Source organism: Oncorhynchus clarkii, chromosome 4 (genome assembly GCF_045791955.1).
Source record: "Oncorhynchus clarkii lewisi isolate Uvic-CL-2024 chromosome 4, UVic_Ocla_1.0, whole genome shotgun sequence".
Classification (NCBI taxonomy): domain Eukaryota; kingdom Metazoa; phylum Chordata; class Actinopteri; order Salmoniformes; family Salmonidae; genus Oncorhynchus; species Oncorhynchus clarkii.
Genome location: NC_092150.1, coordinates 44,772,471 through 44,786,542, shown reverse-complemented (window position 1 = coordinate 44,786,542; position 14,072 = coordinate 44,772,471).

Sequence of the window (14,072 nt, the reverse complement as noted above, 5' to 3'; positions counted from 1 at the left end):
CACTGCAGGGAGTGTACAGATGGATCCCGGGATAGTAAGAGCAGTGGTGGATTGGCCCCAGCCTATGTCCAGAGTACACTTGCAACATTTCCTGGAATCACCAACTTTTATCGTCGCTTTATTTGGGTTTACAGCACCCTGGCTTCCCCCCTGTCTGCACTCACCTCTTCCAAGATTCTGTTCACGTGGTCCCCAGCTGCTGACCGGGCGTTCCAGGATCTCAAACACCGTTTCACAACTCCCATCTTGGTTCATCCTGACCCACCCCACAAGTTCGTGGTGGAGGCCGATGCTTCAGATGTCGGATTGGGGGCTGTCCTATCTCAGCATTCTGCCCTGGACCTCAAGTTACATCCCTGCGGCTTCTTCTCCCATCGCCTCAATGCCACAGAGAGGAACCTTGATGTGGGGAATCGTGAGCTTCTCACGGTGAAGATGGTGTTGGAGGAGTGGAAGCATTGGCTGGAAGGGGCAGAACATCCGTTCATTGTGTGGACAGACCACAAGAACAGGGAATATCTCCGCACCATATCAATTACAGGAAAGCTAGGTGGGCCCTGTTTCAACTGGTTCAACTTCTCCCTCTCATACCGACCGGGATCCAAGAATGTCAAGCCGGGTGCAGTGTCACGTCACTATAGCCCTGCGGCTACATCCCCGCGGCTACATCCCCGGAACCCAAGATCATCCTTCCCACCTTGTGCCTGGCGATGGCACTCAGCTGGGGAATAGGGAAGCAGGTTTGTGAGGCACAGCATTCCTAGCCAGGGCCCAGATAACCGGATGTTTGTTCCTGACACTGTCCGCTCCTCGGTCCTGGAGTTGGCCCACTCCTCCAAGCTTGCCTGCCAACCTGGCTCCCCTCGGACCTGGCCTTTGTGTGACAACGCTTTTGGTGGCCTACCATGGTTCCTGACGTCTCCATGTTCGTTGCTGCATGCACGATCTGTGTGAAGAACAACACTTCCCGGCAAGCTTCGGCTGGTCTCCTGCAACCTTCCTCACAGTCCCTGGTCTCACATATCTCTAGACTTTCTCACAGGTCTTCCCCCGTCAGATGGCAACACCGCCATCCTGACAGTAGTGCACCTACTCATGATGCAGCACGTCTTCCGGATCCATGGACTTCCAGTGGACATGGTCTCCGACAGGGGTCCTCAGTTCTCGTCCCGGTTCTGGAAGGCGTTCTGCACACTCATTGGGTCGTCAGCCAGCCTGTCCTCCGGGTTCCACCCCCAGTCCAACAGCCAGTCGGAGCGAGTCAACCAAGACCCGGAGACGACTCTTCGCTGCAGGGTCTCCGCCAACCCCACCACCTGGAGCCAGCAACTAGCATGGGTTGAATACGCCTGCAACATCCTTCCTTGCTCTACCATGGGTCTCTCGCCTTTTGAGTGTTCTCTGGGTTATCCGCCCCCGTTCTTTCCTGAGCAAGAGGAAGATGTTGGCATACCCTCTGCCCAGATGTTTGTCCGGTATCATCTCGGGCAGAGGGTATGGTTGTCCACCTGAGATCTGCCCCTCCGGGTAGAGTACCGCAAACTTTCCCCCTCAGTTTATCAGCCCTTTCCCTATCTTCAAGATCATTAGCCCCTCTGCTGTTTGTCTTCTGTTGCCCCGTATGCTCCATATACATCCCACTTTTCATGTGTCTAGGATCAAACCCATGTATCCCAGCCCTTTGTCTCCTGGCCTGCAAGTCATGTGTAATGTGTAATTCCTATTGGAATCCAGCATGAGTTAGGATATTCAACAGTTGCCATTTTTATTAACCCGTAACCTGCATTCAGAATGACAGTCAGGGTTAGGAAAATTGATAAGAAGACTACCTAACTAATACATGTTATCTATCTTTGCGTGGCATAAGATCAATGTATCAATCAATCAATCAATGTACACGCAAAAACAGATATTAAAAACAATCATTAAAGATCTGCTTCTAGTATAGCATGCTGGAAAATATGATGATAATGATGGTTGTGGTTTGGATGGGACTGTTTTACTCTTCAAAGTGTAAAACAATCATTCTGGTTATTAACACCAACACTGGGGGTTCTTTTACACCACTGAGTGTTAAGTTCACTCTTAAAGAGTGAATTGAACTCCCGAATCAACACTAGAAATGTCACACTGAAAAATGAACACAGGCCAATTTGCTGTGTGAAGTGCTGTGTGTGTGTGTGTGAGCTCACAGCAGTACCCCTAGTCTTAAGGTGATTCATGCCTACTGTCGAGGAGCCGGTGTGAGCTCCTGTAGTGCTCGTTTGTGTGTGTGTGTCTTTATTCGTCTCGTTCTCTATTCTCTCTCTCTGTTTATTATTCCCCCCTACCTATCTCTCTCCACCCTTTCCTCTCTCCCCCACCACTCCCGATCTCCCACTGGTCTCGGCTGTTCATTCATTATAACTGGGCCTGCTGACACACACACACACAAACACACACACACACACGCACAAACATACGAGGTAGGGTGCATAGTAGAATTCTTCATGCAGTACAGGTTAACAGGTCATCAAAGAAGAATGACAACCTTATATTTTAAGGGAGAGAGAGAGAGAGAGAGAGAGAGAAGGGGGTAGATTTAAAAGCTACCCAACATGGCAGTTAAAAATAGGGGAATATAATAGAGTGAAAGCCAGAGACAGATGGATATCGTAAACCAGCTGCACACTGCACCAAGAGAGAGGGAGAGAAAGAGATTGAGATGGGGAGAGAAAGGGAGGGGGAGACTGCAGCATTTTGTCAGTCCGCAATACCCCAGTGTGTCCTCTAGATGTCTCCTGTGTACCACAGTGAGGGAGATGCAGGCAGAGATAAGGAGAGAGGCACTATAGAGAGAGAGAGAGAGAGATGCAGACAAGCCAGCCACATACTGAGACGGCTTTCTCTCCCTCCAGCTCTCTCTCTCTCTCTATTCATTGTGTTCACTGTGTCTCCCCAGAGGTACTCATATTTATATGTGGTATTCCATATCTGCGTACTTCCCCTTTGAATCCTCCTCCTCCTCTCCTCTCTTTCTTATTTCCTTCTCTCTGTCTTTGCTGTATTCCACCTCTTATTTTACTGTCTCACACACTTTCTCTCTCTTCCCTTCCCTTCCCTCACTCTGTCTTTCTCTCTGGTAATCCCCCCCTCTCAGAACCAGTGTACTTTTCTCCCTCTCCTCCCTTTACTAAAATCACACCATCCCGCCCCTCTCCCTCTGTTCTCCCTTTTTCCCGCTTGCTTCTTATACTCTCATTTATTTCGGCTCGCTTCTATCCCTGGCTCTATTCTGATGTTGTAGCATCCCACCATCTTACACACTCACACACACAGCAAGGATTTTCCTGTTTTCCAGTAGAAGCCTTTTTTTTGTTCAGTCAGCAAGCCTCCCTCATACCCTTTCTCTGTCCCTTTATCTCTCTCTCTCTCTCTCCTTCCTCTCTTTCTCTCTCTCTACTTCCCCTATCTCTTTCTCTCCCTCCATCCCTCCCTTTTACCCCCCATCCCTCCCTTTTACCCCCCCCCCCTCTCTCTCGAAGCCATTTGTGTTTATTTCTTTTTACTTCACAATAATTTATTCCTCTACTAATCTCTCTTCTTGCTCACACTCTCTTTCCCTTCCACACTCTCTTCATCCCTCCACCTCCTCCCTCCTTCCACCACCCCTCTCTCTCTGTGTAGTGTCAGTACTGATCCTAGTCTCTGGGTTGTTTGTTCAGTCATTGTATTAACCTCTTCTGAATGTGGGCTACTGTGTGTGTGTGTGTGTGTATGTGTGTGTGTGTGTATGTGTGTGTGCGTGTGTGCATGTGTGCATGTGTGCATGTGTGTGTGTGTGTGTGTGTGTGTGTGTGTGTGTGTGTGTGTGTGTGTGTGTGTGTGTATGATCCCTGCCTGCTCCCCTCTATCACTCTCATACAGTGCAGGCCTATGCACGTCCTTACTCAGCATGTTAACTTAATTAATATTGTGTCGGCGTGTGTGTGAGTGTGTGTATGTGTGTGTGTGTGGTGAATGAGTATACTACCATAGGTATCTGAATGGTTGTGATGTAGACCTATAACCTTTTTGTAATTTTGAAGATGAGTGCTGTCCGTGGTGCTGAAACTATGTCCCACATCCACTATTAGTTAATGACATATTTTCCTCTTGATATAATCATAATCTCAATAGTCACGTTGATATGAACATGTTATGATTTAAGTTGTTATGGCGACATGTTTGTTGGCTGTAACATGGTTTGCTCTGAGAAGGGTCTATTGACCACAACATTGTTTTTAAAATCTGTTTAAAGGGGCAATCTGCAGTTGCTACATCCATATTTTGAATTAATTATATACCCATTGATTCTTGAAGAATATAACTTGTAAATTCCTCATAAGCTTAGTTCAACTGTCCTAGTCCATCAGAACCCCAAATATTAGCTTGTTTTACTCCTTTGTAAATTGTAATTGTAAAAAAACACGGTATAGCCTCTAAACATGGTTAAAACCATCCTTCGGCTGTTTACCAAAACATTGGCCTGTTGTTCTTTTTGAACTGCAGATTGCCCCTTTATTATTAACATGTTATAATTTAAATAATTATGGCAACATGATGCGGGTATATAGATTATGGATTTGTTTCAAGAGAGAAAATGGTATATATGTTGGTAACATAGCTGGTAATATGGTGAACTGCATGTTGGTGAACTCTGAGAAGAGTCTGTTGACGGCAGCATCGGTTTGTATGATCTACTAGAACGTGGAACATAGAAGAATCCCAGGATACTGGAGTTTCCTTTTCAAACACAATGGTGACAAGGCCATGGTGAAGTATTTGGTCAAGCTTATTTATTGAGTTTATTCATTTGTTGATATCCTTTACAGTGCATTCGGGAAGTATTCAGACCACTTTACTTTTTTCCACAGTGTTACGTTACAGCCTTGTAAAAATCTAAAATGTAAAATGTATTAAATGAATTTTATCTACACACAATATCCCATAATGACAAAGCAAAAACAGAAATCTCAGGCCCTTTGGTATGAGACTCGAAATTGAGCTCAGGTGCGTCCTGTTTCCATTGATCATCCTTGAGATGTTTCTACAACTTGATTGGAGTCCACCTGTGGTAAATTCAATTGATTGGACATGATATGGAAAGGCACACACATGTATATAAGGTCCCTCAGGCGAAAGTGCATGTCAGAGCAAAAACCAAGCCTTGAGGTCAAAGGAATTGCCCGTAGAGCTCCGAGACAGGATTGTGTCTTCAGCATTGAAGGGCCCCAAAGAACACAGTGGCCTCCATCATCCTTAAATAGAAGAAATGTGGAACCACCAAGACTAACTAGAGCTGGCCGCCCGGCCAAACTGAGCAATCGGGGGAGAAGGGCCTTGGTCAGGGAGGTAACCAAGAACCCGATGGTCACTCTGACAGAGCTCCAGAGTTCCGGTGTGGAGATGGGAGAACCTTCCAGAAGAACAACCATCTCTGCAACACTCCACCAATCAGGCTTTTATGGTAGAGATCCTTGATGAAAACCTGCTCCAGAGCGCTCAGAACCTCAGACTAGGGTGAAGGTTCACCTTCCAACAGGACAACGACCCTAAGCACACTTCGGGACAAGTCTCTGAATGTCCTTGAGTGGCCCAGTCAGAGCCTGGACTTGAACCCGATCGATCATCTCTGGAGAGACCTGAAAATAGCTGGGCAGTGAAGCTACCCATCCAACCTGACTGAGCTAGAGATGACTTGCAGAGAAGAATGGGAGAAACTCCCCAAATACAGGCGTGCCTACAGGCGTGCCAAGCTTGTAGCGTCATACCCAACAAGACTCTAGGTTGTAATCGCTGCCAAAGGTACTTCAACAAAGTACTGAGTAAAGGGTCTGAATACTTATGTAAATGTGATATTTCAATTTTTTAAATATATATATTTGTCAAAATGTATAAAAAACGGTTTGCTTTGTCATTATGAGGTATTATGTGTAGATTGATGAGGAAAAAGTAATTTACTAATTTTTAGAATAAGGTTGTAATGTATCAAAATGTGGAAAAAGTCAAGGCATCTGAATAGTTTCGGAATGCACTGTATAACAGGGGTCTCCAATCTTTTCCAGCATGAGAGCTACATGAATGAAACATGTGTCAGCTACACATTTTTTTTCTAGCTTTCAAATGGGCACATTCTTCTCTTCTCCTCTCCCCTGCAAATCTTCCCCGGGTCCTTGGTGTACAAAAGAAAGTAGTGCACTGCACTGTTTTCTGTCACTATACCTGGTAAAATAATAGTTAATAAACAACTCATTTTTTTTCTTCAAAATGATGTTTTATATTTTTCCAAATGATGTTTTCTCAGTTGTACCTTTCCTGGTTTTAGATTTCTTTTTCACTCTCAAAATTACAATTGTTCATAGAGAAACAACGAAATGTGATGTTCTGAGTCAATGTCAATGGAAATCACATCAAAATTATTTTTAGGGGGGTCTGGAAGAAAACTAACGCATTTAGATGTTTGAGTGTAATTCACATTTAATTGCGCATCGGGCCCTTTAATTGCACATCTAACGCGTGAGGAATGCGTTGTCTAATGTGCCAGTCTACTGATGGTTATGTAATGCTGCTGCTCATTTCATGGCAAAGTTTGCAAATAATATACATACAAATTATATACTTACTCATGATATACTTCTGCCAGGTAAGCATGCTTTGGTGTTCATTTTGAATTGAGAAGGTTTTGGGGAAAGTATGTCTGTCAACCCACAAGATGGTTATCACTTCAATTGTCTCCACACTGAGTGATAGACCAACGTGCGCACCACACAGACAGATGGGCAATATTGCTGGAAATGAATAGTCAGATATTGTGTTAGTTTTGGCTTTTTAAACTAATAGTGTCTAAACAGGGTGGGATAATGTCAATGTTGCGTTGATTAAATAGTAGCTGGGCTCTTGCAATGTAACGTGAAAATTCCATGTACTTTCAGAATTGTTTGGTGAGCTACTCATAGGTGGGCTACTACTGGTAGCTCGCGATCCACTTGTCGGAGACCCATGATCCATAACATTAGTGTTTACATTGATAAACGCTTTCTGGTATAGTAATTAGTTATTTGGTTTTTGGTTGGACATTTTTCGTATTTAAATGTGTTTGTATTAATAGCCTACTGGTTTTTCGAGACATTGCAACAACAGACACATTAAGGGAATGGTATATAATCTGGAATGTACTCCGTCATTTCAGTAAAGTCCCAGCAGAAACAGAAATCAATGCACATCTCGCCCTCGGGCTTCCTTGACTCTCGCTACTTTTTGTCTTCGGCCCTGTCCGGAAATAGCCGAAGGTGTCACGTGTTTTCACTGATGCGCGGTATGCCCGCTGTCCATTGTGATGAAACAGACAACCACGGCAGCTACAGCATTCCCGTGCAGGACTATAGGACAATTCAGGTCACATTTCAATCCCCTTCTCCCACTCCAATAATCCTACTATGCAGTTATTTATTCAGAGAGTATGAGTGCTGACCATTGGTGACGTGTTTTATACAGCAAATGAAATGTCATCGTTTAAAAAAAAAATCAATCTCTCCATATCACGTTTCCTTCAAATTCCTACATTTGTATTTTATTATGGCAGATATGAAAAACCCTTCCCCAATACAAAATATGTCTGTCCCATACAATTTTAATTGACTACTTTGACTTGGAGGTTTGTAGCCCTGCTCCCCTCTTTCTCGCTCTGTCTCTCTCTCACTGACTGTGGTTCCCTCCTTCCTTCAAATAGCACTGGCAGCAAAGTAATGGTCCTGCGGAAGTGAATAGCCAAAAGCCAAAAGAACAGAGAGAGAGAGGGGCAGGGTTGAAGAAGGACATACAGAGGGGAGAGGAGGAAAGGAGAGATGGGGGTGTGTGAAAGAGAGAGGGATGGAGGGAGGTAGTACATTTGTTGAGTGCAGTACCTTTACTGAGATAGCGGAAACAGAAATTAAACCATAGAGAGGGAGGGAGGAAGAGAGTGAGAGAGAGCATGGGAAGGGCAGGGACATAAAGGAATGGCACGAGTAGAAAGCGAGGGAAGGAAGGAAAGCAGAGGACGGTTAAGAGGGCAGGTTCTGATTCGCCCGGCGAAATCTGATTATTTTATGCGGAACACGAGTGAGCCAGGGGAGGGTGTGGAAGGAAGAGAGAAAGAGGGAGAGGGGAAGAAGAGTAGGAGAGAAGAGAGCAGAGCTGAAGTGGATGGATTACTTTGAGTAGGTAAAGGACACAATGTGACTATGGTAGATTGACAGGGCCATTCAGAGAGAGAGAGAGAGAGAGAGAGAGAGAGAGAGTGGAGAGGGATTGGAGAGGGGGATAGAGAGAGAGAGAGAGAGAGAGAGAGAGAGAGAGAGAGAGAGAGGAGAGGGATTGGAGAGGGGGATATAGTGTGTGAGAGAGAGGGAGCCTCATTCTTGTGTTCACTGCAGCAAAAGATCATTCACTTTTCCAGCATGGACCCGGTCCCCGCTCGCAGTGCAGCTCTACGACTGTGTGTGCGTGCGTGTGTGAGAGTGTGTGTGTGTGTGTGTGCAGATACAGATCCACGTAGTTGTGTGTTAACCCTCCATGTGTGTTATTAACTCCCTCCTCTGAATCTCTCTCTCCATCCAGACTAATATCACTCCATACGCTCTGTAGTATGCCTAGACGAATTTCTGCAACTCAAAATAATTTGCTTCCTTCTCTTGTTTTCTTTCATCGTCTCCTCCTCTCCTCCTCTCTCCGTCTCTTCTTTCGTTGTCTCATCTCCTTCGCTCGTCTCCTTTCTTCATCTTCTTTCCTTCATCCCCTCTGATCTGTAAGTGCAGGAATAGTGAAATCTAGTCCCCCTGTATTTACTAGTATGCTTCCCTTCATGCTCTCGTTACAGATCAGTGCAGACGAAGGAAGGGAGACTATTGAGATGCACCCCTCGTTGCACAAGGGCACTGCATAGCCTACTACAATATACACACACACACACACATACTGACTCTGCAAACACACCGATGATATGAATAGGGCTCTGCTTACACACTATAACAGCAGTGTATCAACTGTATTAAGACTATGCAGTAAAGAGACCCTGTGCTTGTATGTGAAGGTGCTGTATAGCGGCACACACACACTCCAACGACTGCACCGAAGGAGGAATGTGGCCACCTGCTAACTTAATCCAGTGTAATCAATGACATTGCATCACCGCAGTAAGGGTTAATACAGTATAATCAGAATGTACTCAATCGACTACACGGCACGTTAGCTTTGCACTGAGAACGAGAGATGGAGAGAAGAACAGAGAGAGAGAGGGGAGGGAGGGAGGGAGGGAGGGGAGAGTGAAGAGGGAGAGAGATGGGCGAGAGAGGGGGAGAGAGAGGAGAGCACGGGAGAGGTAGAGAGAACAGGGTGCATTAATCGTCTGCAGTCTTTTTCTCCCCATTTTGTGCAGCTCAGCAAATAATCGTTCTGCCTCTAGCTCTCCTCTCCCCCTCCTCACACTCTCTCTCGTTCCCACTCTACTCTCCCCTCTCTCCCATTGGATGAGCCTGAAACTTGGAGAGGGCGAGAGAAGGAGGGATAGAGAGAGAGAGACGGAGAGACGGAGTGAGGGAGTGAGGGGGCGTGAAACACAGTCATATTCATCTCACTCCTCTCTAATTGAAAAAAGTGTTTTAGTGAAATGAAAGACAGGAGGACGGGAAGAGTGGGGCCATGCGGGGGGGGGGGGGGGGGGGGGGGGGGGGGATAGAGAGGAGAGAGAGACCCATTCGTTATGTAATATCACATTAAATCATTACCTCTCCACAATTCAACATTGCCCTACCGGTGTGTCTGTGTGTACGTGTGTATGTGTGTGTGCACATGTGTTTCTTCACTATTCCTCACCTTGTCCACTATGGACCAAGCACTAACGATAACACAAGGTTTCTCATGCAGTGCCCCTTATGTTATGCTCCATCTCATCAGTGTATGTTCACCTGCTGTCACTATAGTAACATGGACCTCTATTGAAAAGGAAACACCTCCCTGCCTCACCTCCTAACCTCCCCTCATCCCCAACGCTCTAGGCGACCAGTTTTGATAGCCTTTAGCCGCACCCTCATACTACTCCTCCTCTGTTCCGCGGGTGATGTGGAGGTAAACCCAGGCCCTGCATGTCCACAGGCACCCTCATTTGTTGACTTCTGTGATCGAAAAAGCCTTGGTTTCATGCATGTCAACATCAGAAGCCTCCTCCCTGAGTTTGTTTTACTCACTGCTTTAGCACACTCTGCTAACCCTGATGTCCTTGCCGTGTCTGAATCCTGGCTCAGGAAGGCCACCAAAAATTCTGAGATTTCCATACCCAACTATAACATTTTCCGTCAAGATAGAACTGCCAAAGGGGGGGGAGTTGCAGTCTACTGCAGAGATAGCCTGCAAAGTAATGTCATACTTTCCAGGTCCATACCCAAACAGTTCGAACTACTAATTTTAAAAATTACTCTCTCCAGAAATAAGTCTCTCACTGTTGCCGCCTGCTACCGACCCCCCTCAGCTCCCAGCTGTGCCCTGGACACCATTTGTGAATTGATTGCCCCCCATCTAGCTTCAGAGTTTGTTCTGTTAGGTGACCTAAACTGGGATATGCTTAACACCCCGGCAGTCCTACAATCTAAGCTAGATGCCCTCAATCTCACACAAATCATCAAGGAACCCACCAGGTACAACCCTAAATCTGTAAACAAGGGCACCCTCATAGATGTCATCCTGACCAACTGGCCCTCCAAATACACCTCTGCTGTCTTCAACCAGGATCTCAGCGATCTCTGCCTCATTGCCTGCATCCGCTACGGATCCGCAGTCAAACGACCACCCCTCATCACTGTCAAACGCTCCCTAAAACACTTTCTAATCAGGCAGGCCTTTCTAATCGACCTGGCCCGGGTATCCTGGAAGGACATCAAGGCAGTTGAGGATGCCTGGTCATTCTTTAAAAGTAACTTCCTCACCATTTTAGATAAGCATGCTCCGTTCAAAAAATGCAGAACTAAGAACAGATATAGCCCTTGGTTCACTCCAGACCTGACTGCCCTCGACCAGCACAAAAACATCCTGTGGCGGACTGCAATAGCATTGAATAGTCCCCGCGATATGCAACTCTTCAGGGAAGTCAGGAACCAATACACACAGTCAGTCAGGAAAGCAAAGGCCAGCTTATTCAGGCAGAAATTTGCATCCTGTAGCTCTAACTCCAAAAAGTTCTGGGACACTGTAAAGTCCATGGAGAACAAGAGCACCTCCTCCCAGCTGCCCACTGCACTGAGGCTAGGTAACACGGTCACCACCGATAAATCCATGATTATTGAAAACTTCAACAAGCATTTCTCAACGGCTGGCCATGCCTTCCTCCTGGCTACTCCAACCTCGGCCAACAGCTCCGCCCCCCCCCCCCCCCCCCCCCCCCGCAGCTACTCGCCCAAGCCTCTCCAGGTTCTCCTTTACCCAAATCCAGATAGCAGATGTTCTGAAAGAGTTGCAAAACCTGGACCCGTACAAATCAGCTGGGCTTGACAATCTGGACCCTCTATTTCTGAAACTATCTGCCGCCATTGTCGCAACCCCTATTACCAGCCTGTTCAACCTCTCTTTCATATCGTCTGAGATCCCCAAGGATTGGAAAGCTGCAGTCATCCCCCTCTTCAAAGGGGGAGACACCCTGGACCCAAACTGTTACAGACCTATATCCATCCTGCCCTGCCTATCTAAGGTATTCGAAAGCCAAGTCAACAAGCAGGTCACTGACCATCTCGAATCCCACCGTACCTTCTCCGCTGTGCAATCTGGTTTCCGAGCCGGTCACGGGTGCACCTCAGCCACGCTCAAGGTACTAAACGATATCATAACCGCCATCGATAAAAGACAGTACTGTGCAGCCGTCTTCATCGACCTTGCCAAGGCTTTCGACTCTGTCAATCACCATATTCTTATCGGCAGACTCAGTAGCCTCGGTTTTTCTGATGACTGCCTTGCCTGGTTCACCAAAAACTTTGCAGACAGAGTTCAGTGTGTCAAATCGGAGGGCATGCTGTCCGGTCCTCTGGCAGTCTCTATGGGGGTGCCACAGGGTTCAATTCTCGGGCCGACTCTTTTCTCTGTATATATCAATGATGTTGCTCTTGCTGCGGGCGATTCCCTGATCCACCTCTACGCAGATGACACCATTCTGTATACTTCCGGCCCGTCCTTGGACACTGTGCTATCTAACCTCCAAACGAGCTTCAATGCCATACAACACTCCTTCCGTGGCCTCCAACTGCTCTTAAACGCTAGTAAAACCAAATGCATGCTTTTCAACCGTTTGCTGCCTGCACCTACACGCCCGACTAGCATCACCACCCTGGATGGTTCCGACCTAGAATATGTGGACATCTAGACTGTCTAGACTGTCTGGCTAGACTGTAAACTCTCCTTCCAGACTCATATCAAACATCTCCAATCTAAAATCAAATCTAGAGTCGGCTTTCTATTCCGCAACAAAGCCTCCTTCACTCACGCCGCCAAACTTACCCTAGTAAAACTGACTATCCTACCGATCCTCGACTTCGGCGATGTCATCTACAAAATAGCTTCCAACACTCTACTCAGCAAACTGGATGCAGTTTATCACAGTGCCATCCGTTTTGTTACTAAAGCACCTTATACCACCCACCACTGCGACCTGTATGCTCTAGTCGGCTGGCCCTCGCTACATATTCGTCGCCAGACCCACTGGCTCCAGGTCATCTACAAGTCCATGCTAGGTAAAGCTCCGCCTTATCTCAGTTCACTGGTCACGATGGCAACACCCACCCGTAGCACGCGCTCCAGCAGGTGTATCTCACTGATCATCCCTAAAGCCAACACCTCATTTGGCCGCCTTCCGTTCCAGTTCTCTGCTGCCTGTGACTGGAACGAATTGCAAAAATTGCTGAAGTTGGAGACTTTTATCTCCCTCACCAACTTCAAACATCTGCTATCTGAGCAGCTAACCGATCGCTGCAGCTGTACATAGTCTATCGGTAAATAGCCCACCCAATTTTACCTACCTCATCCCCATACTGTTTATATTTATTTACTTTTCTGCTCTTTTGCACACCAATATCTCTACCTGTACATGACCATCTGATCATTGATCACTCCAGTGTTAATCTGCAAAATTGTAATTATTCGCCTACCTCCTCATGCCTTTTGCACACAATGTATATAGACTCTCCTTTTTTCTTTTTTTTTCTAGTGTGTTATTGACTTGTTAATTGTTTACTCCATGTGTAACTCTGTGTTGTTGTCTGTTCACACTGCTATGCTTTATCTTGGCCAGGTCGCAGTTGCAAATGAGAACTTGTTCTCAACTAGCCTACCTGGTTAAATAAAGGTGAAATAAAAAAAATACAAAAATAAAAAATCTGTCCCAGGTTCATTTGTTGTTGTTAACTAGCCTATAGAACTGGTGAATTGGCCTGTTAATTAGCTGTAGTTCCAGTCACTATTGGGTGAATTGTTTCTCTAACTAGCCTGTAGGTTTAGGTGTATATACAGAACCAGTCAAAAGTTTGGACACAACTACTCATTCAAAGGTTTTTCTTTATTTTTAGTGTTTTCCACATTGTAAAATAATAGTGAAGACATCACAACTATGAAATAACACATATGGAATCATGTAGTAACCAAGTTTTTAAAAAATCGAAATATATTTTATATTTGAGATTGTTCAAAGTAGCCTTGATGACAGCTTTGCACTCTCTTGGCATTCTCTTAACCAGCTTCATGAGGTAGTCACCTGGAATGCATTTCAATTAAAATAATGATGGCTGTCGTTTCTCTTTACTTATTTGAGCTGTTCTTGCCATAATATGGACTTAATCTTTTACCAAATAGGGCTATCTTCTGTATACCACCCCTACCTTGTCACAACACAACTGTTGGCTCAAACGCATTAAGAAGGAATGAAATTCCACAAATTAACTTTTAACAAGGAACACCTGTTAAGACATGAAGGTCAGTCAATCCCTTAAGCTCTCCCCTCCTCTCCCCCATAATCGGAAAACATTCACTTTAATTTAGTT